This window comes from Tachyglossus aculeatus, chromosome X1, assembly GCF_015852505.1.
Source record: "Tachyglossus aculeatus isolate mTacAcu1 chromosome X1, mTacAcu1.pri, whole genome shotgun sequence".
In the NCBI taxonomy this organism is placed as follows: Eukaryota; Metazoa; Chordata; class Mammalia; order Monotremata; family Tachyglossidae; genus Tachyglossus; species Tachyglossus aculeatus.
The window spans coordinates 19,489,570-19,513,413 of NC_052101.1; the positions used below are offsets into that span (position 1 = coordinate 19,489,570).

A 23,844-nucleotide genomic window follows, 5' to 3' on the forward strand; every position below is an offset into this window, starting at 1 on the left:
CAAAACATTAATGAAGGCCCATCTCCTCCAAGAGGCCTTCCCTGACTAAGCCCTCCTTTCCTCTTCTCCCACTCCCTTCTGCATCACCCTGACTTGCTCTCTTTATTCATCCCCTCAGCCCCACAGCACTTATGTACATATCTGTAATTTATTTATTTATATTAATGACTGTTTCCCCCTCTAGATTATAAACTCATTGTGGGCAGGGATTATTTATCCCAAATAAAAATAATGATGTTGATATTTGTTAAGTGTTTCCTATGTGCCAAGCACTGTTCTAAGCGCAGGGGAAGATAAAAGGTAATCAGGTTGTCCCACATGGGGCTCACGGTCTTCATCCCCATTTGACAGATGAGGGAACTGAGGCACAGAGAAGTCAAGTGACTTGCCCAAAGTCACACAGCTGACAAGTGGCAGATCCGGGATTAGAAGTCACTGACCTCTGACTCCCAAACCCGGGCTCTTTCCACTAAGCCACGCTGCTTCTCTGATTCATTCTTTCATCCATTCAATCGCATTTATTGAGCGCTTACTGAGTGCAGAGCACTGTACTAAGCGCTTGGGAAGTACAAGTTCATTCATTCAATTGTATTTATTGAGCTGAAATGAGTGCATTCTTCAATTCCTCAAAATTGGACTGGGTAAAGTCCGAAAGAATATGTGATTCTGAACTGTTGGATAGATTTGTTAAGTGATATTTTTCACCTCTAACTTCTTTGAGTCTAAGAATCAAGACATGCATAAATAATAATAATAATAATAATAATAATGATGGCGTTTGTTAAGCACTTACTATGTGCAAAGCACTGTTCTAAGTGCTGGGGAGGATACAAGGTGATCAGGTTGCCCCACGTGGGGATAAGCCAATGCCACGAGTTGGGGAGAATAGTGGCAGAGAAGGAGAAAAACCACGAAATAGAGAAATGATGTTCTAAATCCAGAATATTCTATCAGTGACATTGGAGATGGAACACAAAGTTGGCTGAAAGGATTTAGGACTGTGTTATTAGTCTGGCTTTAACCACAGCTCTGAAAGAAAGAAAAATGATATCAGGAGAAACAAACAAGCCAAATAGCATGGAAAAAGATTAGAGAAAATTCCCCATTTTTCCACTTTGAAAACAGACCCGATGGATTACACAATTGGAAGCACTTGGTACTATCAAAATAACACCCAGAGGATACATAATCCCCGACCTGTCAGAAAAATGGCCACCCAAGTTAACAGCATATATAGTAAGATATATAAAAGTAAGACATAAAATAAGTCAGAGCAGCAACGTGGCTCAGTGGAAAGAGCCCGAACCTGGAGTCAGAGGTCATGGGTTCAAATCCCAGCTCCACCACTTGTCAGCTGTATGACTTTGGGTAAGTCACTTCACTTCTCTGGGCCTCAGTTCCCTCATCTGTAAAATGGGGATTAAGACTGTGAGCCCCCCGTGGGACAACCTGATCACCTTGTAACCTCCCCAGCGCTTAGAACAGTGCGTTGCACATAGTAAGTTCTTAATAAATGCCATTATTATTATTATTATTAAGATCAATCAATCAATCATATTTATTGAGTGCTTACTGTGTGCAGAGCACTATACTAAGCACTTGGGAAGTACAAGTTGGCAACATATAGAGACAGTCCCTACCCAACAGTGGGCTCACAGTCTAAAAGATGTGTTTGGCTATGAGGATAAAGGAAAATTTCCATTAGTAAATCTAATATAACCTAAGTATAAATTGTATTTATAGAACGCTTATTGTATGCAGAGCACTGCACTAAGCACTTGGGAAAGTACAGTACAATAGAGTTGGTAGAAACCACTCCTGCCGACAAGGATTTTACAATCTATAGGAGGAAACATACATTAAAATAAATTCTAGATAGTGGGAATTGTAGCATATAAGAATAGCTATATAAGTGCTGTGGGGCTGGAGTGAGTATCAAAGTACTTAAGGGGTTCACAGCCAGGTGTATAGGTTAATTCAATCCTATTGAGCACTTACTGTGTGCAGAACACTGTACTAAGCATTGGAAGCAGCTGTCCTAGGTTAACGCAGAGGGGAAGGCAGATAGGGGAACTGAGGGATTAATCAGGGAAGGCCTCTTGGAGGAGATGTGATTTTAGGAGGGCTTTGAGTGGACGATTCTAGGCTACGAAGAGGGAGGGAGTACCTGGCCGGAGGGAGTCGGTTGACAACCTGTATATATGTTTGTACGTATTTATTACTCTTATTTATTTATTTATTTTATTTGTACATATTTATTCTATTTATTTTATCTTGTTAATATGTTCTGTCTTGTTGTCCGTCTCCCCCTTCTAGACTGTGAGCCCACTGTTGGGTAGGGACCGTCTCTATATGTTGCCAACTTGGACTTCCCAAGCGCTTAGTACAGTGCTCTGCAAACAGTAAGTGCTCAATAAATACGATTGAATAAATGAATGAATGAATGACAAGGGGTCGGTGCTGGGATAAGCGAAATAATAATAATAATAACAATAATAATAATGGCATTTGTTAAGCGCTTACTACGTGCAAAGCACTGTTCAAAGCACTGGGGAGGTTACAAGGTGATCAGGTTGTCCCAGTGTGGCTCACAGTCTTCATCCCCATTTTACGGATGAGAGAACTGAGGCACAGAGAAGTGAAGTGACTTGCCCAAAGTCACACAGCTGACAAGTGGTGGAGCAGGGATTTAATAATAATAATAATAATAATAATGGCATTTTTTAAGTGCTTACTATGTGCAGAGCACTGTTCTAAGCGCTGGGGGGGATACAAGGTGATCCCGGGATCATTCTCAGACTGGGAGTCCCATGTGTCCCATGTAGTACAGTGTTCTGCACACAGTAAGCGCTCAATAAATACGATTGATGATGATGATATGGGACAGGGACTGCACGGCCTAATAGATAAGGTCAGGGCCTGGGAATCAGAGCACTTGGGTCCTAATCCCAGCTCCACCATTTGTCTGCTGTGGGACCTTTGGCAAGTCATTTTACTTCTCTGGGTCTCAGTTACCTCATCTGGAAATTGGACATTGACTGGGAACTCCATGTGGGACAAGGACTATGTCCAACCTGAAGAGATTGCATCTACCCCAACACTTAGAACAGTTCTTAATAACAGTGCCTGCAGGCACATTGTAAGCACTTAACAAATACCATTAAAAAAAAAAACTCTTGTATCTCTGCCAGTGCTTAGGACCATTCTTGTCACATAAAAAGCACTTAATACCAAAATTATTATTATTAGTAGTAGTAGTAGTAATAATAATTTTTGATATTTGTTAAATGCTTGCGAAGCACTAAACAAATACCAAAGTGCTGAGAAGCAGCATGGTTCAGTGGAAAGAGCCCGGGCTTTGGAGTCAGAGGTCATGGGTTCAAATCCAGGCTCCACCAATTGTCAGCTGTGTGACTTTGGGCAAGTCACTTCACTTCGCTGGGCCCCAGTTACCTCATCTGTAAATTGGGGATGAAGACTGTGAGCCCCACATGGGACAACCTGATCACCTTGTAACCTCCCCAGCACTTAGAACAGTGCTTTGCACATAGTAAGTGCTTAAAAAATGCCATCATTATTATTACTATGCACCAGGCACTGCACTAAGCACTGAAGTAAATACAAGATAATCAGGTTGGACACAGTCCCTCTCCCACATAGGGCTCATAGTCTTAATCCCCATTTTACAGATGAGGGAACTGAGGCCCAGAGAAGTTAAACGAGTTGCCCAAGGTCACACAGCAAACAAGCGGCAGAGCCAGGATTAGGACCCAGATCCTCTGATTCTCAAGCCTATGCTCTTTCCACTAGGCCAGGCTGCTCCTCAATTTTTATGCAGTTGAGTGAGGAAACTGAGACACAGAGAAGTTGAGACAGAACTGGTAGTAATAGCAGTAATAATAATAATAATGATAGCATTTATTAAGCACTTTCCATGTGCAAAGCACTGTTCTCAGCGCTGGGGAGGTTACAAGATGATTAGGTTGTCCCACGTGGGGCTCATAGTCTTCATCCCCATTTTACAGATGAGGTAACTGAGGCACAGAGAAATTAAGTGACTTGCCCAAAGTCACACAGCTGGCAATTGGCAGAGTGGGGATTTGAACCCATGACCTCTGACTCCAAAGCCCATGCTCTTTCCACTGAGCCATGCTGCTTCTCTAGTAGTAATATTCTACCGTCATCCACACTCAATCTAGACACTGGACTATCTCCTGTCCTTCTTACTCACCCAGCCTCGCCTGGACAGGTGGCTGGCAAAACCAACAGGGAATGAATACACCTGAGGCGATACAGGATTATGAGGTAGGCAGAGATGAGGGAGACGTAAATCTTGAGGATTAAACCACCTCTTATTCAAAATCCCCAAATGGATGCCCATTTTTCACCACACTGTGAAAAAAGGGACACTGAGAATGTGTCCCAAATCAATCCGTAGTATTACTGAGAGCTTACCGCGTTCAGGGCACTGTACTAAGCGCTTGGGAGAATACACTATGACAACATATCAGAGCTATATTGTGCCATCTGCCACCATCTGGGACATCGGCAGAACGGCCGAGCGGGAAGGGATCTAGCAGCAGGAGGGATGAAGATGAGATCACGCTGAAATTTACTTGAGAGGTTTCAAAAACATGAAACCAATCCTGCGAGCCCCAGAGAGCTTGTCTTTGTTCGATTTATTCCGTGTCTTTTGAAAAACCAACCAGATCGATTTTGTGGGCGGAGGAGGACTGTCAGCTAGGAACGGCTGGGAGTTGGACATGGAAGTGGGGCACAGCAAAAGATTCCCAGCTGGGAGACTCTGGGAACCTGCAAGGGGCTGGCACGAAGTGTTTAAAATCAGCTCCTTCAACTATTATCTTTTCCTAGACTAAGTTTTATTTAGTTCCTGCTGCATCTTTTCCTCTTTCCTCGTTACTGCCGCGGTGCCCTGGTGGGTTTCTATGGAAAACACAAAGCCCTGGATTTATGGAACAATTTCTTCCACTGTCAGTCAACAGAACTAGGGAGCATTGACTAGTCCTGAAGGGAATTATGAAGGAAAACCATAGCAAGGTCCGTCAGTCAATTAATCATATTTATTGAGCACTCTCTACGTGCAGAGCATTGTACCAAGCCCTTGGGAGAGAACAATGCGACAGAATTAGCAGACACCTTCCCTACCTGAAGTGAGCTTACAGTCTAGACGGGGAAACAGACATTAAGGTCCCAGGAATTCTTCAGAATTGTCACACATTTTTCAATCAGTCAATGGCATTTCAATCAGTCAGTGGCATTTATTGAGGGCTGAGTATGTGCAAAGCGCTGAGAAGCAGCATGGCCTAATGGTTAGAGCACGAGCCTGAGAGTCAGAAGGTCGTAGTGTGTGTTACCTTGGACAAGTCACTTCACTTCTCTGTGCCTCAGTTCCCTCATCTGTAAAAGGGGGATTGGGACTGTGAGCCCCATTTACTCAAGCTCAACCTGATTTGCTTTTAACCACCCCAGCGCTTAGTTCAGCGCCTGGCGCACAGTAAGTGCTTAACAAATGTCACAATTATTATTATTATTACTAAGCATTTGGGAGAGAACACTGCAAAAGAGGTAGTAGAAACAACCCCTGCTCTCGAGGAACTTCCAGTGTGGTGGATTTCATTTAGGCTGACATCTGGTAGGAATGTGAAGAGAGTCCTTGTAGCATAGAGGGAAGAGATTTGTGGATGTAGGGTTGTTATTCCTCTGATAATACATTAATCTCCCTCTAATATTCACTGTTGTCTGTCTCCCCAACTTGAGGGCCAGGATTCAGTCGACCTTCTCCGTTGGCTTCTCCCAGGTGTTTAATACAGAAGCAGCATGTCCTAGTGGAGAGCACGGGCCTGGGAATCAGAGGGCCTGTGTTCTAATCCCTGCTCTGCCTCACATATGCTATATGCATATATGACCTTGCGGATATGCTATATGACCTTGCATATATGCTATATGACCTTGGGTGAGTCAACTTCTCTTTGCTTCAGTTACTTCATCTGTAAAATGGGAATTCAATACCTGTTCTCCTTCTTTCTTAGACGTGAGTCCCATGTGGTCAGGACCAGTGTCCAACCTGATCATCTTGTAACCACAACAGCACTTAGTAAAGTGCTTGGCACACAGTAAGCATTTAGTAACAGTCACACTGTAAACATTTACAGTCCCTACTAGACTGTAAGCTTGTGGTGGGCAGGGAATGTGTCTATTGTTGTATTGTTCTTTCCCAAGCACACAGAAAGCGCTCAACAAATACGATTGACACCAACTGATTTAGTAAATGCCACCTTTCTTATTTTCCCTCTCAGGGTGGCACCTGGAGAGTTTCCAGTACTCTACCAGTCTCGACTATGGAAGGGAGAGTCAAGCAGAGGGATATCCATCCCATTCCATTCCTAGCGTGGGCAATGGCTAGCGAGTGGAAGGCAATCTGCTACAAGTCAAAACTCACCCGTGCAGAGACATGGGAGAGAGTCGAGGGTGGAGACTCAAGTTTACTGCGTGGAAGGAGGCAACGGTAAACCGCTTTCATATTTTTACCAAGAAAACTCCATGGATACACTACCGGAACGATTGCAGGTGGAGGGGGGGCATGGCGTCGCTATGGATCGGAGGTGACTCGGTGACATAAGACAAGGCAGGACCTTTATTATTATTACAATGAGTTCTCTACACAGTAAGCTCTCCATAAATACCACTGATTAATTGATCGAGAGCTGATTCTGTGCAGAGCACTGAACTATGCTCTTGGGAGAGTACAGTAGAGTGAGTAGATGTGATCCCTGCTCTTAAGAAATCTATAATCTAGGTAGGGAGACAAGCACTAAAATGAAATTCAGGTCAGAGGGAGCAGTAGAATACATTTGCCCAAGATCCAACGGGTTGGGTGTTTGTCCTTGGGAGTTTAGGTGACGTGGAAGTAATGAAGTGGCAGTTGGGAGAGGAAAGGGGAGGGAGGTTTATGCCTCCTTTTTTTTCCACCCTGCTGGGAAGTGGCAACAGACTTGAGTTGATGGGGGAAAGAGGATGGGCTTTGAAGGCGGTGAGAAGGCTGGCCGCAGGCTTCACAATCTGCGGCTTGGCCCTGTTCTTTAGAATACCTTCAGGAAGAGTTGTGGTGGGAAGGAGTTGAACTGCAGGAAAGAAAGACATTTGGCTCCTCCTTGGAAGGTGGGAGAAGAATGGCTTAGTGGATAATAATAATGGAATTTATCAAGTGTTTCCTATGTGCAAAGCACTGTTCAAAGCGCTGGGGAGCTTACAAGGTGATCAGGTTGTCCCACAGGGGGCTCACAGTCAATCCCCATTTTACAGATGAGGGAACTGAGGCCCAAAGAAGTGAAGTGACTTGCCCAAAGTCACACAGCTGAACAATTGGCAGAGCCGGGATTTGAACCCCTGACCACAGGCTCCAAAGCCCGTGCTCTTCCCACTGAGCCACGCTGCCCAGGCCTGGGAGCTACAGGACTTGGGCTCTATTCCTGGCTCCTCCACTTACCTGCTGTGTGACCTTGGGCAAGTCACTTAACTTCTCAGAGCCTCAGCTGCAAAATGGGGATTCAGTGCCCGATCTCTCTCCTGCTTAGGCTGTGGGCCCCATTTGGGACAAAAGCTGTATTCGGCTCATTAACTTGTGGCTTGGTGGAAAGACCCTGGGCTTGGGAATCAGAGGTCATGAGTTCTAATTCACTTGTCAGCTGGGTGATTTGGGGCAAGTCGCTTCACTTCTCTGTGCCTCAGTTACCTCATCTGTAAAATGGGGAATAAGACTGTGAGCCTGACTTGGGACAACCCGATTACCTTGTATCTCCCCCAGTGCTTAGAACAGTGCATGGCACATAGTAAGCACTTTACAAATGCCATCATCATTATTATTATCCACCTCAGCGCTTTAAACAGTGGTTTTCACATAGTAGGAGCTTAACGAAAACTGTAAGAAAAACTTTAATGTTCATTTTTGGTCACAGTGTAGGATCATTGGACTGAAAGGCTCTGAAGCAGTCATCTAGCACGTTCCCCTGCCTTCAGGCACATTTGATAATTATAACTATGACATTTATTAAGCACTTAAACTGGTCTAGATACAAATGTATAGGATTGGACATTATCCCTTGTCCCATATAGGATTCACAATCTATCCTATCCCCATTATACAGATGAGGAGCGGAGACTGTGAGCCCCTTGTTGGGTAGGGACCGTCTCTCTATGTTGCTGACTTGTACTTCCCAAGCGCTTAGTACAATGCTCTGCACACAGTAAGCACTCAATAAATACGATTGAATGAATTAAGGGACTGGCTCAAGGTCTCACGGCACACCAGTAGCAGGGGTGGGTCTAGAACCTGGGTTTTCTGATTCTCCATCTGTGCTCTTTTGACTTTATCACACTGCCTCCTCATCTTCAGGCGAATGAGGATCTGAGAGTTACCTCAACCTGTCTTTATATCACAAGCCCTCCTTGTTCAAGTTTGGGGCCTTTCTTCTAGGCCTTCCCCAGCTTCTCCACGTGTCTCTTTAATAATAATAATAATAGCATTTATTAAGCACTTACTATGTGCAAAGCACTGTTCTAAGCACTGGGGAGGTTACAAGATGATCAGGTTGTTCCACATGGGGCTCACAGTCTTCATCCCCGTTTTACAGATGAGGTAACTGAGGCACAGAGAAGTGAAGTGATTTGCCCAAAGTCACACAGCCGACCAGCGGTGGAGCTGGGATTCGAACCCATGACCTCTGTGACTCCAAAGCCCGGGCTTTTTCCACTGAGCCACGCTGCTTGTCTAAATGATAGGCAGGGAATGTGTCTGTTATATTGTTATACTGTACTTTCCCAAGTCCTTCTCAGGGTCGCAGCTGAAGAGTTCCCAGTCCTCTACCAGTCTTGACTATGGGAGGGAGAGTCAAGCAGAGGCCTACCCATTCCATTCCTAGCTTGGGCAGTGGCTAGCAAGTGGAAGGCAATCTGCTGCAAGTCAAAACTCCCCTTTACTGGGTAGCAGCAGCAGCACGGGAGAGAGTTGAGTGGGGAGACTCAAGTTTACTGCACGGAAGGAAGCGATGGTTAAACCACGTCTGCATTTTTCCCAAGAAAACTCTATGGATCCATTTCCAGAACGATTGCAGATGGAGGTGGGGCTTTCCGGGACAGATGTGTCCGTAGTGTTGCTATAGGTCGAAAATGATTCGACGGCATAAGACAAGACTCTACCGAGCACTTTGTACAGTGCTCTTCACACCTTAAGCGCTTAATAAATATGATTGACTGGCTGACTGACTGACTCTTAAATGATGGAGTGCAGAATTCCACAGAACGGTCCGGACTACCATCCTGGCACAGACCGATGTGTGTCTCCTGGTGAAAGAAAGAAAGAGGAAATGGGAAACAGCCCAAATCCCTAGTTCCATCTAGCCTGCTATGGTTGGAGTAATGGTACTCGCTCAGATTCGACTCCATCTCTCCTCCAAAGTGGGATATTTAAGCCACCAACTTCTTCTGAGGGTGTGGTGAGGATTTAATAGTTAATGACTGGAGGGGACCTTTGCTTCCAGGCTGTAAAGAAACTCAAATTTCTCAGGAACCTTGAGTTTTCCAGGGAAGGCGATATCTTCAAGTGCAAAGTTCATGAACGTTGTTCAGTTTTCTTAGGTATCTTTTTATAGCCACATGGAGGAGTCCGGGGGGGAGGGGAGGGAGGTGAGATCATCTCCATTCATTCTCCTGCAACTGAGCTGTGTAGCTTGGCCCCGGGGGATGGCTGCAGTGTGTTGGAAAATGTTGGGGAGGGGAAGATAAAAGTTGCAGTAATTTTTCAACTTCAACCCAGCCAGTATAATCTCCCACAGCAACAAATTACACCCTGGGTGAGTCAGTCAATCGTATTTACTGAGCGCTTATTGTGAGCAGAGCACTGCTCTAAGCGCTTGGGAGAGTACAATAAAACAATATAACAGACACGTTCCCAGCCCACAGCGAGATTTCAGTCTAGAGGGGGAGACAGATCTTAATATAAATTAAAAAAATTACAGATATGTACGTAAGTGCTGTGGGGCTGGGAGGGGGGATAAATAAAGGGAGCAAGTCAAGGTGATGCAGTAAAGATGGGAGAAGAGGAGAGGAGGGTTTAGTGGGGGAAGGTCTCTTGGAGGAGATATGCAGGAGGTGGTAAGGAGTTTCCAGCACTTAGAACAGTGCTCTGCATATAGTAAGCGCTTAATAAATGCCATTATTATTATTATTATGATTATTCTGTTTGATGTGGAGGTGGATGGGCAACCACTGGAAGTTCTTCAGGAGTGGGGAAATGTGGACTGAAATTTCTTGTAGAAAAATGATCTGGGCAGCAGAGTGAAGTGTGGACTGGATTGGGGAGAAACAGGAGGCAGGGAGGTCTGAAAGAGTAATCAAAACAGGAGAGGATAAGTGCTTGGATTAACAAGATAGCAGTTTGGATGGAGAGAGATGTGGCCATGGGTCCACCCCTCCCAACCATCTCCCAGAAGCAGGTACAAGGCTCTCTCCTTCACCCAGGATTAACCTAAGTAGGAAGCGAAGAATACTTTGGTGATGAGCATATGTCCGGTATGACCTGTCTCCTCTCCTTTTCTGAGATTAGCTCTCTCCTAAAGATAGAGGGAAGAACCCAGAATGTGTCAGATTTTCCACTTGCCTAGCACTACCTGAGGAATTTGCTGGCACCATGGGAATGGCTATCTTTTAGGCCACAGTTTGCTGTTTAGTTAGTCTGACAGAATAATGCATTTTCCCATAATAATAATAATGATGATGGCATTTATTAAGCACTTATTATGTGCAAACCACTGTTCTACCTTCTTCCTGAATCATTCCTATTGACTGTGTACATCAGGGGTCAATGACTTCTGAGCTCTGGGGTTAGGCATGGGAGAGTCACTGGATGTCCTCTCGACTGTAAATTCATTGCAGGCAAGGACTGGCTCTGTTTATTGTTATACTGTACTATTCCAGACGCTTAGTAGAGTGCTCTGCACAAGGTAAGCGCTTAATAAATACGATTGACTGACTGACTGATGTAAGCTCGTTAGGGGCAGGGAACGTGTCTGCTAATTCTGTTGTGCTCTCCCAACCACTTAGTACAGAGTTCTGCACATGGTAAGTGCTCAGAAAATACGAGTGACTGACTGATTGACATAGTAAGTGCTCAATGAAGACCGTTGATTGATTGATTGATGGGGAAGCTCTAGAGCTTCTTCAGGCCTTAACGTCCATAGAGGAAAGTGATTCTTGCCAATTCTAGAGATTGGCTGCCTCTGGCTCACATGGCCATTTTGGTTCCAGACTTTGGGATGATTAAGGACACCAGGAGTAGCAGATCGCTATGTATGCTGACCGTTCACGCCTTGACGCTGGCTCCGGCTCAGGCCTGGGTAGAATTCCTGATCCTAGTGGACGTCACTCATCCCGTTGAAATTCTGGGAATTCCTAGCCAAGGCTCCGAGGCCTGAAGCAAGGCTGCCATCACCAGAACCTCCAGACCTGCTCTCAGGTCAGCATTCATTCACTCATTCATTCAATCGTATTTATTAAGCGCTTACTGTGTGCAGTGCACTGTACTAAGCGCTTGGGAAGTACTAGTCGGCAACATATAGAGACGGACCCTACCCAACAACGGGCTCACAGTCTAGAAGGGGGAGACAGACAACAAAACAAAACATGTAGACCGGTGTCAAAGTCGTCAGAACAAAGAGAATTGAATAGCATCAACCTGTGCAACAAAGTTGCCCATCCCCAGATACAATGGTCAAACCGACATTTCGCTATTGACCCGTAGATATCTCCCGGGGGCAGAGAGGATCCCAGGAAGGGCTGGAAATCTCAGGTACACATCCTAGGAGAGGGCCTGATCAGCCTAAAGGGATTTGGGGAAGGGGATAAGGATCGGAGACCGGGAGTGAGTGCCAGGAAGCGGTGGAGGAATCGATGACGGTGACGTGCGTTCCGTTCGACCGCTGAAGGGCGGCGAAACAAGGGATTCCAGCTGAACAAAAGATGGATTAAAGGATCTCTGAAGGGAATTGGGCCTGGTCTTCGTGGGAGTTTTTACAACTTCAGGTCTCTTGCTGGGAAGCGGAAACAGAGCAGATGAGACCGCGGCCGGGCCTCTGGTGTTCTTGGCTCTGCACACGTGTCCCAGGCTAGTGTCAGAGAAGCAGTGTGGCCCAGCCAGAAGGGCAGTCAAACTGAGGTAGCCGCTGCCGCCCGGGGGGTCAGGCTGCCTTGGGTGCGGCCACGAGGCGATGGGGCAGCCGAGAGAGAGGGTGGGGATCATTCTAGACTGTAAGCTCATTGTGGGCAGGGAATGTGTCTGTTATGTTGTACTCTCTTGAGCTTTTAGTACAGTGCTCTGCACACAGTAAGTGCTCAATAAATACAACTGAATTTCATTCATTCATTCATATTTATTGAGCGCTTACTGTGTGCAGAGCACTGTACTAAGTGCTTGGGAAGTACAAGTCGGCAACATATAGAGACGGTCCCTACCTAACAACGGGGTCACAGGCTAGAAGGGGGAGACAGACAACAAAACAAAACATGTGGACAGGTGTCAAGTCGTCAGGACAAATAGAATTAAAGCCAAATGCACATCATTAACAAAATAAATAGAATAGTAAATATGTACAAGTAAAATAGAGTAATAAATTTTTACAAACTGAATGAATGAATGGGTCAGATTGTCTAAGCCTTTGAGATGGGCCAGAGCTCAAGACTATGAAAGGAGAGCGAGGATCCTTTCCACCCCTTCTCTTCCTCCTTCCCCCTCTCCTGTCTCCCTCTGCCCTTTTCTTTTATCCCTTTCCCTGATTCCTTCTCTCCCTTTCCCCCTTCCTTCCCCTCTCTCCATTCCACTCCTTCCTTTGCAGCATGGCCTAGAGGATAGAGCACGGGCCTGGGAGCAGAAGGACCAGGGTTCTAATCCCGACTCCGCCACTGGTCTGTTGCGTGAACTTGGGAAAGTCACTTCACTTCTCTGTGCCTCGGTTACCTCATCTGTAAAATGGGGATTAAACCTGTGAGCCCTGTGGGACAGGGATTATGTCCAACTCAATTGCCTTGTAGGTATCCCAGCACTTTGTACAGTGCTTGGCATCTAGTAAAGGCTTAACAACTAACACAATTATTAATTATTCCTATTATTACTTTTGCTTTCTCTGCATTTCTTCCTCTTTCCTTCCCCCACTCTCCCTGTGTCTCTGTCTCTCTCCTTCCTTCTGTTCTCTCTGGCCCTACCCAATTTAGGACCTTAGCCCAATTGGGTCTTCCACCCCTTCCTCACCTTATAGTGGTTAAGGTGATTGGGATTCTGGTATTGCTTCAAATTAATGGCCTATAGCCTTCCATATATATAATAATAATAATATTAATGGCATTTGTTAAGCACTTACTATGTGCAAAGCACTGTTCTAAGCGCTGGGGGGGATACAAGGTGATCAAGTTGTCCCACGTGGGGCTCACAGTCTTAATCCCCATTTTACAGATGAGGTAACTGAGGCTCAGAGAAGTTAAGTGACTTGCCCAAGGTCACACAGCAGATATGTAGTGGAGCCAGAATTCGAACCCATGACCTCTGACTCCCAAGCCCAAGCTCTTTCCACTGAGCCACGCTGCTTCTCTAATATGATTATAAAACCAATTTCCTTGGAGGTCAATCAAAAAATGAGGCTGTTAACATTCGCACCATATAGAAACACGCAGATTTAGGAATTTGGGGGGCCAAGCTATCATTTGCTTTGCCCCATGCTGATGTGGCTAGTATGAGATGAGAGAGGAGTTAGCTTGGAAAACAATTTCTAAATCCATATGTTTCTTATTGATGCAAAGGTCGACAGCCTCATTTTCACTCAGCGGCTGAGGGAAATTTTGCTTTTCTCGTCAATTCTACAGATGGCTAAAGGCAATATGTTTGAGAAGCAGCGTGGTTTCCTGAAAAAAAAAGCACAGGCCTGGGTGGCAGGAGACCTAAATTTTAAACCCAGCTCCACCTCTCGCCTGCAGTATGACCTTGAGAGTGTCACTCAATTTCTTCATGCCTCGTGTTCCTCATTTGCGAAATGGGATTAAATACCCATTCTCCCTCCCTCTTAGCCTGTGGGTGAGCCCCTTGTGGGGTAGAGACTGTGTCCAACCCGATTATTTTCCATCTTGTTGCCAACTTGTACTTCCCAAGCGCTTAGTACAGTGCTCTGCACACAGTAAGTGCTCAATAAATACGATTGAAGGAATGAATGAAAGTTCTTAGTACAGTGCTTGGCACAAAGTGAATGCTAACTACATATCACAATTATCATTAGGCAATACAGCGGAGGTATTTTCCCTGAGAGTCCATCAATCAGTCACTCGTAATTACTGAGTGCTTACTGTGTGCCCTCTTCCTCCCTTCAAAGCCCTACTGAGAGCTCACCTCCTCCAAGAGGCCTTCCCAGACTGAGCCCCCTTTTTCCTCTCCCCCTTCCCATTCCCCTGCCCTACCTCCTTCCCCTCCCCACAGCACCTGTATATATGTTTGTACAGATTTATTACTCTATTTATTTTACTTGTACATATTTACTAGTCTATTGATTTTGTCACTGATGTGCATCTAGTTTTACTTCTATTTATTCTGATGATTTGACACATGTTTTGCTTTGTTCTCTGTCTTCCCCTTCTAGACCGTGAGCCCGTTGTTGGGTAGGGACCGTTTCTATATGTTGCCAACTTGTACTTCCCAAGCGCTTAGTACAATGCTCTGCACACAGTAAGTGCTCAATAAATATGATTGAATGAATGAATTAATTAAGGCAGAATATTGTACTAAGCACTTGGGAGAGTACAATAGACCAGTGTTGGTAGACACGTTTCCTGCCCACAGTGACCTTAAAGTCTAGATGGGGGAGAATCAGAGGGGTTATAAAGGGGAAGAACTCTTTACGGGTCCCAGCATTTGTGTGAACCATTCGACTCCTTCCTTAAAAAGAAAACAGAAATTTCCAAAGTTTTCTACATAGAGAATGGACATACTGTGTTGCCCTGAAGCAATACAGCCAGATCTAGTGACCGCACCAATGCACTTTTGAATTCACTAGACTAGTGAATGCCAGAGCATGGTTGAGTATTAAGTTTCAAGTTAAACACTGTGGTGGGTGGCAGTGAATTCCTTTGGAATTAGAAAAATGGGCTAATCTCTAATTTGCATTTTAGATAACTTCCCTAGATAATTTCCCTTTTGGTCTCTGGGCACTTTTCCCTTTGGAGGCAATTTGTCTTCCCTGTGTTGCTTCACACTTCTCTCACTGTGTGAGAACCTTTTTTGTGGTTTCCATGTCCTCCCATTCTTCTGTTTCCCCTGCTTCCTACCCTCTGAAAGAAGCCCTGTGACGGGTCAATAATGATAATTGTGGCATTGATTAAGTGCTTATTCATTCATTCAATCGTATTTATTGAGCACTTACTGGGTGCAGAGCATTGATGTGCTAAGCACAAGGTGGGACTCGCAGTCTAAGGGGGAGGGAGGAAAAAGGTGCAATGTATTTAAATATATTAGTACAATTTAAGAATATATTTTAAAATATTGCATCCCCATTTTACAGATGAAGAAACCGGGGCTCTGAGAAGTTGAGGGGCTCGCAGCAGACAAGGGGTGGATGAGGGATTAGAACAAGGTTTTGTCCGACTTCCGACTCTGCACACACTTCAGCAGGCTGGGAGAGAGAAGGGAAGCAATTCTCTGGAACTAAAACCCCCAACTGACCTGCGGTTGTGGTGAGAAATACGAAGCCAGACACGGACTCTAGCCAGAGAGAATTGCTTATGAGAAGCAGCATGGCTTAGCAGATAAAACACAGGCCTGGGAAGTCAGCAGGACCTGGGTTCTAATCCTGCCCCCACCCCTTGTCTGCTGGGTAACCTTGGGCAAATCACTTCACTTCTCTGTTCCTCAGTTACCTCGTCTGTAAAATGGGGATTAAAACTGTGAGCCCCATGGGGGACGGGGACTGTGTCCAGCCTGATTTGCTTGTATCCACCCCAGCACTTAGTACATTTAAAAATTGACATATTTATTGATATTCGTGTCTGTCTCCCCCTCTAGACTGTAAGCTTGTTGTGGGCTGGAACCGTGTCCGTTTATTGTTTTATTGTACTGTCCCAAGCACTTAGTACAGTGCTTTGCATGCAGTAAGCACTCAATAAATATGATCGAATGAATGAATACAGTGCCTGGCACATAGTAAGCGCTTAACAAATACCGCAACTATTATTATTCTTATGGGCCAACTAGATACAGTGCTTTGCACACAATAAGCGCTCAATAAATATGATTAAATGAATGAATGAATGTATAAATACGGTGCCTGGCACATAGTAAACACTTAAGAAATACCAAAATTATTATTCTTATTCTTATTATGTGCCTCTTAGGCACAGTGCCTTGCGCACAGTAAGCGCTCATAAAAACGACTGAATTAATTAGGCAGGATCGGGAATGGGTATGTGGTATGTGGCTCCAAAACATCCCTTTTTGCCAGCCTAGGATAACTGCCACAGTGTTGACTTGTCACCAAATTAGATGCAAACCCAGTCAATCCAGATCAAAAATGGGAGTTTCCATGGCAAATGTCTTATTAACTATTTATTTATTTATTTTACTTGTACCTATCTATTCTATTTATTTTATTTTGTTAGTATGTTTGGTTTTGTTCTCTGTCTTCCCCTTCTAGACTGTGAGCCCACTGTTGGGTAGGGACTGTCTCTATATGTTGCCAGCTTGCACATCCCAAGCGCTTAGTACAGTGCTCTGCACACAGTAAGCACTCAATAAATGCGATTGATTGATTGATTGATTGATTCCCTAAAGCACACCAGATCTGGGCAAAGACGGTCACGCTGAAACGCAGTATCATTCTGGTTACAACATTTCTCTATGTTCAGTCATGTTAAGCGGTAAAGGCCTTTCGGTCTTATGTTAATAGAGTACCATAACCCAAGGCAACTCCTAACTTTACTTATTTCAACACTTTACTGTACAGTGAATAATAATTTCCTCCTGTGGGGAACCAGTCTTTTCAATGGAACTCTTTGGCAGAGATGTGAAGGGCGAAAAGGCAAATGAAAAAAAAAAATGGCTTTTAGAATCTTGGCCAAAGAGTAAAGGTAGGGGAGGAATCAATATCTGTGTCTGCGGTGGGGTTAAACTCACCGACTTTTTCAGAAAGAATCCCCAAACCACAGTCTTCTTGATGGTACAGATTCATTCAGCTTTCTTTTCCCCAAAAGTGAAAGGGCCTGGTAAACTGTAAATAGTGTGAAAATAAGTTTAAAGCGTATTCATCACATTCACTTATTTGGAAATGCGTAGCTATGGATCTGAGTCACGTGAAAGTGGGATTATTATTATAATACTGGTGGTATTTGTTAAGTGCCAACCATGAGGCACACACTATACTAAGCGCTGGGGTAGATACTCTAGGTTTCAAGGCTGTCCATCCCCTCGCCCCCTCCTCCCTCACCTCTCTTCTGTCCTTCTCCCTGGCAGCCCGTACCCTCCGCTCCTCTGCCGCTAACCTCCTCACTGTACCTGGTTCTCACCTGTCCCGCCGTCGACCCCTGGCCCACGTCCTTCCCCTGGCCAGGAATGCCCTCCTTCCACACATCGCTTCCTCCCTTCAAAGCCCTACTGAGAGCTCACCTCCTCCAGGAGGCCTTCCCACACTCAGCCCCCTTTTCCCTCTCCTCCTCCTCCTCCCCATCCCCCTGCCCTACCTCCTTCCCCTCCCCACAGCACCTGTATATATATATATTTGTACAGATTTTTTACACTATTTATTTTACTGGTACATATTTACTATTCTATTTATTTTGTTAATGATGTGCTTATAGCTTTAATTCTATTTGTTCTGGCGATTTTGACACCTGTCTACATGTTTTGTTTTATTGTCCGTCTCCCCCTTCTAGACTGTAAGCCTGCTGTTGGGTAGGGACCATCTCTATATGTTACTGACTTGTACTTCCCAAGCGCTTAGTCCAGTGCTGTGCACACAGTAAGAGCTCAATAAATACAATTGAATGAATGAATGAATGAATACAAGGTAATCAGATCAGACACAGTCCCTATCCCTGTCTAACAGGAAGGGAGATCAGGTATTGACTCCCCATTTTACAGTGGAGGAAATTAAGACACCGAGAAGTTAAGTGACTTACCCAACGTCAGGCAGCAGGTAAAGTGGTGGAGCCGGTATTAATAACAACAATAATATAATAATGATGATGATGGTATTTGTTAAGCGCTTACTATGTCCCAAGCACTGTTCTAAGCGCTGGGATTAGAATGCAGGTGCTCTAACTCCCAGGCCAGTGCTCTTTCTACCAGGCCAAGCTTCTTCCAAGTGTCAGCTGTGTGACTTTGGTCAAGTCACTTCACTTCTCTGTGCCTGTTACCTCATCTGTAAAATGGGGATTAAGACTGTGAGCCCCCCGTGGGACAACCGGATCACCTTGTAAACTCCTCAGTGCTTAGAACAGTGCTTTGCACTGTTCCATCTCCCATCTCCCATCTCTGTTGACAGCACTACCATTCTTCCCGTCTCACAAGCCCGCAACCTTGGTGTCATCCTCGACTCCGCTCTCTCATTCACCCCTCACATCCAAGCCGTCACCAAAACCTGCCGGTCTCAGCTCCGCAACATTGCCAAGATCCGCCCTTTCCTCTCCATCCATACCGCTACCCTGCTCATTCAAGCTCTCATCCTATCCCGTCTGGACTACTGCACTAGCCTTCTCTCTGATCTCCCATCCTCGTGTCTCTCTCCACTTCAATCCATACTTCATGCTGCTGCCCGGATTGTCTTTGTCCAGAAACGCTCTGGACATATTACTCCCCTCCTCAAAAACCTCCAGTGGCTACCGATCAATCTGCGCATCAGGCAGAAACTCCTCACCCTGGGCTTCAAGGCTGTCCATCCCCTCGCCCCCTCCTACCTCACCTCCCTTCTCTCCTTCTACTGCCCAGCCCGCACCCTCCGCTCCTCCACCGCTAATCTCCTCACCGTACCTCGCTCTCGCCTGTCCCACCATCGACCCCCGGCCCACGTCATCCCCCGGGCCTGGAATGCCCTCCCTCTGCCCATCCGCCAAGCTAGCTCTCTTCCTCCCTTCAAGGCCCTGCTGAGAGCTCACCTCCTCCAGGAGGCCTTCCCAGACTGAGCCCCTTCTTTCCTCTCCCCCCTCGTCCCCCTCTCCATCCCCCCGTCTTACCTCCTTCCCTTCCCCACAGCACCTGTATATATGTATATATGGTTGTACATATTTATTACTCTATTTATTTATTTATTTATTTATTTATTTTACTTGTACATTTCTATCCTACTTATTTTATTTTGTTGGTATGTTTGGTTCTGTTCTCTGTCTCCCCCTTTTAGACTGTGAGCCCACTGTTGGGTAGGGACTGTCTCTATGTGATGCCAATTTGTACTTCCCAAGCGCTTAGTACAGTGCTCTGCACATAGTAAGCGCTCAATAAATACGATTGATTGATTGATTGATTGATTGATTTGCACATAGTAAGCGCTTAATAAATGCTGTCATTATTATTATTATTATTCCAAGGTTTGTCTGGTTGGCCCAAGAGTTAGCCTGAATGACGGCTACTAGAATAGGCAAAGAGGTCCATTCTAAAGTCCTTCGACCACTGCCAGCTTCCTTGTATTCTGAGGAATGGTAGCTGGGTTCTTTGAAATTCAAAAAGAGGACTAATCCCTGATCTATCTTCTTAGATGCAAACCCAGTCAATCCTGATCAAAAACGGGAATTTCCATGGCAAGTTAAGTGACTCCCCCAAGGTCACACAGCGAGGAATTGGAAGAGACCAGATTAGAATAGGTGGGAGTAGAATTTAAGCCTCATTTTACAGTTGAGGATACTGAGGCACAGAAAAGTTAAGTGATTCACTCAAGGTCACACAGCGAGGAACTGGAAGAGACCAGATTAGAATAGGTGGGAGTAGAATTTAAGCCTCATTTTACAGTTGAGGATACTGAGGCACAGAAAAGTTAAGTGACTCACCCAAGGTCACAGAGCAAGGAATTGGAAGAGACCAGATTAGAATGGGTGGGAGTAGAATTTAATCCTCATTTTCCAGTTGAGGATACTGAGGCACAGAAAAGTTAAGTGACTCCCCCAAGGTCACACAGGGAGGAATTGGAAGAGACCAGATTAGAATAGGTGGGAGTAGAATTTAATCCTCATTTTACAGTTGAGGATACTGAGGCACAGAAAGGTTAAGTGACTCACCTAAGGCCACAGAGCGAGGAATTGGAAGAGACCAGATTAGAATAGGTGGGAGTAGAATTTAATCCTCATTTTCCAGTTGAGGATACTGAGGCACAGAAAAGTTAAGTGACTCACCCAAGGTCACAGAGCAAGGAATTGGAAGAGACCAGATTAGAATAGGTGGGAGTAGAATTTAATCCTCATTTTACAGTTGAGGATACTGAGGCACAGAAAAGTTAAGTGACTCCCCCAAGGTCACACAGCGAGGAATTGGAAGAGACCAGATTATCATCATCATCATCAATCGTATTTATTGAGCGCTTACTGTGTGCAGAGCACTGTACTAAGCGCTTGGGAAGTACAAGTTGGCAACATATAGAGACAGTCCCTACCCAACAGTGGGCTCACAGTCTAAATTAAGTGACTCACCCAAGGTCACAGAGCAAGGAATTGAAAGAGACCAGATTAGAACGCAGGCCCTCAGGCTCCCAGGCTTATGCTCTTTTCAGTAGGCCAAGCTCCCTTCCATGCTGCTTTTGAGGGGACAGGAGCCTGGCCCTGACCATCCTGGGATCCATGGTCGACCCAGGGAGTCCTCCACAATCTTCCGGTACCTCTAATAGAGCTGACTATTTCTGAGACGCCACTAGTATTTGGATTGCCCACCCTCACGCTAGAAAATGGCATTTTCCTTGCTGAGGGAGGGTGATTCCGTACCTAAAGTCTCCCCAGTTCATCTCGTTGATGAGAGGTCCCAAAGGACCTCGTTTATTTCCTGCAAGTAATTAACTCCCTAGTAGCACTGGGACAAATAAGCTGTTGCTAGGATGTTTCCCCACTTTTCTTTTCCTTTAAAACCGCCTAGCACATGGCAATGAAAGTCTAGTTCAAAAGAGCACGGAGCTACGGATTCTGGCCATGTGAACTTCAGACTTCTCCTAGCAGCATTCTTTCAAACCCGTTGCCCGCATTTTCTATTTTTGAATTCCAGATTCTGCTTGACTATATACATGCTTGGGCCGTGGGGTTGAGTTTTTGTGAGTGAGGGACCCTTTTCTGTGGTACATCTTGACTCCTTTGTGTTCGTATTTACAAATTCAGTTCAGAGTTATTGCAGGATTTTTGACGGTAAATATGTATATAATGATGCTGGTTTCACGTCACTTATGTTTTGCTTTTTTGCTTGCTACTGTTTGGTTTGAAACTCAGACTGGTTTTGATTGTCTCCCCCTTTTAGACTGCGAGCCCACTGTTGGGTAGGGACTGTCTCTATATGTTGCCAACTTGTACTTCCCAAGTGCTTAGTACAGTGCTCTGCTCACAGTAAGCGCTCAATAAATACGATTGATGATGATGATGATGGTGATACAAGCCAAAAGGAAAAAAAAAACACAGAGGATGCCTAACCTATTCTTCATGCAGTTATGAAATATTAAAAATGACAAAGTGATTTAAGGAACAAGCGCAGCTTAAATTATATCACTAAACACAACCTTTTAGCTGTCTGCCAAGCTCCAGGCCAAACCAAATTACAAGTTATAAACCCCGTCCAACCTTTAAGTGACTATTGGAATTCCGTAATGCATAAAGTGCCGGAATAATAATACACTGTACTCATATTGCACCTTCCTTCAAAAAGATGTTAAAGGACCTGAAACATAAAAATTCATTAAGCCTCCCAACATCCCCGCAGGGTTGGGAAGATAGCTAAAAACTTCCTCCCCAGTTGGAAAAACTGGGACTCCATAGGTAACTGGCTAGAACTCTGTTGGCATAAATTGCAGAACTGGGAATAGGACCCTCTCTCACCTGCCATCTGCCAGTCCCCTTCCTCCCCTCATTCCATTCCTCCTCAAACACCCCCTCCCCATCCCCAATCAAGCGATTGATTGATTGATTGATTGATCCCCACCAAATCTTTCTCGGGAAGTCTTCCCTGACTGGATATACTGGAGTCCTTTTTTCTCCCTAAACTCTGATCAGCAATCTCCTTTCTCCAAATCTACTGGAGAAAACAGAAAACAAATACCATCTCCCCTGAGCTGGGTAGAGTTCATTCACTTATTCAATCGTATTTATTGAGCACTTACTGTGTGCAGAGCACTGTACTAAGCGCTTGGGAAGTTGACTCTCGTTAGCTCAGATCGGGGATGGAGGAGGGAGAGCCTTTGATTTTGAACTCGGTGATGAGATTGTTTTAGGGCCTCCAGTTGGGGGCATTTATCATTCATTCATTCATTCATTCATTCATTCAATCGTATTTATTGAGCGCTTACTGTGCGCAGAGCACTGTACTAAGCACTTGAGAAGTACAAGTTGGCAACATATAGAGACGGTCCCTACCCAACAGTGGGCTCACAGTCTAGAAAGGCTAGGCTAGGGAAGGCATGTGATTAACAATAACTTCATTCATTCATTCAATCATATTTATTGAGCGCTTACTGTGCGCAGAGCACTGTACTAAGCGCTTGGGAAGTACAAGTTGGCAACATATAGAGACGGTCCCTACCCAACAGTGGGCTCACAGTCTAGAAAGGCTAGGCTAGGAAAGGCATGTGATTAACAATTGCAATAATTATAATAATGATGGTATTTGTTAAACGCATACAATGTGCCAAGCAGTGTTCTAAGCACTGGGGTAGATACAAGGTAATCAGGTTGTCCCACACAGGGTTCACAGTTTTAATCCCCATTTTACAGATGAGGTAACACAGAGAAATTAAGTGACTTGCCCCAGATCACACAGCTGACAAGTAGCAGAGCCGGGATTTGAACCCACGACCTCTGACTCATTCATTCATTCATTCAATTGTATTTATTGAGCGCTTACTATGTGCAGAGCACTGTACTAAGCATTTGGGAAGTACAAGTTGGCAACATATAGAGACGGTCCCTACCCAATAACGGGCTCACAGTCTAGAAGGGGGAGACAGACAGCAAAACAAGCCTGTGCTTCTTCCGCTAATAATAATCATCATCATCAATCGGATTTATTGAGCGCTTACTATGTGCAGCAGACATGTCACACAGCAGACATGTAGTGGAGCCGGGATTCGAACCCATGATCTCTGACTCCAAAGCCCAGGCTCTTTCCACTGAGCCATGCTGCTTCTTATATAAGAAGCTTCTTTTAGACTGTGAGCCTCCTGTTGGGTAGGGACTGTCTCTATATGTTGCCAACTTGTACTTCCCAAGCGCTTAGTACAGTGCTCTGCACACAGTAAGTGCTCAATAAATATGATTGATTGATTGATGAGAGTTGGTCAACGCATTCCTTGCCCACAGTGAGCCTACAGTCTAGAAGAGCATGAGAGTCAATCAGTCAATCAACCAGTGGTATATATTGTGTGCTTTTTCTCTACAAAACACTGTATTGAGTTCTGGGAGAATCCACACACACACCAGATCAGTGGCAGCAGGCACGGAGACCTAGATTCAGGGCGGGGAAGGAGAACACAGAGCAGCACAGCCTAATCGGTAGAGCCCGGGCCTCGGAATCAGAAGGTCGTGGGTTCTAATCCCGGCCCTGCCACTTGTCTGCTGTGTGACCTTAGGCAAGTC

At 45.1% G+C, this 23,844-nt stretch overlaps 2 non-coding genes across 2 annotated transcripts; both read left to right on the forward strand.

Moving 5' to 3' along the window:
• Positions 1–6,307: 6,307 nt before the first annotated feature.
• LOC119920660 lies at positions 6,308–6,450 on the forward strand. The gene has a single exon (XR_005448391.1). It is a non-coding gene; the product is annotated as a small nucleolar RNA SNORA7 (small nucleolar RNA).
• Positions 6,451–8,843: 2,393 nt separating this feature from the next.
• LOC119920690 lies at positions 8,844–8,981 on the forward strand. Its single transcript, XR_005448419.1, has one exon. It is a non-coding gene; the product is annotated as a small nucleolar RNA SNORA7 (small nucleolar RNA).
• Positions 8,982–23,844: the final 14,863 nt, after the last annotated feature.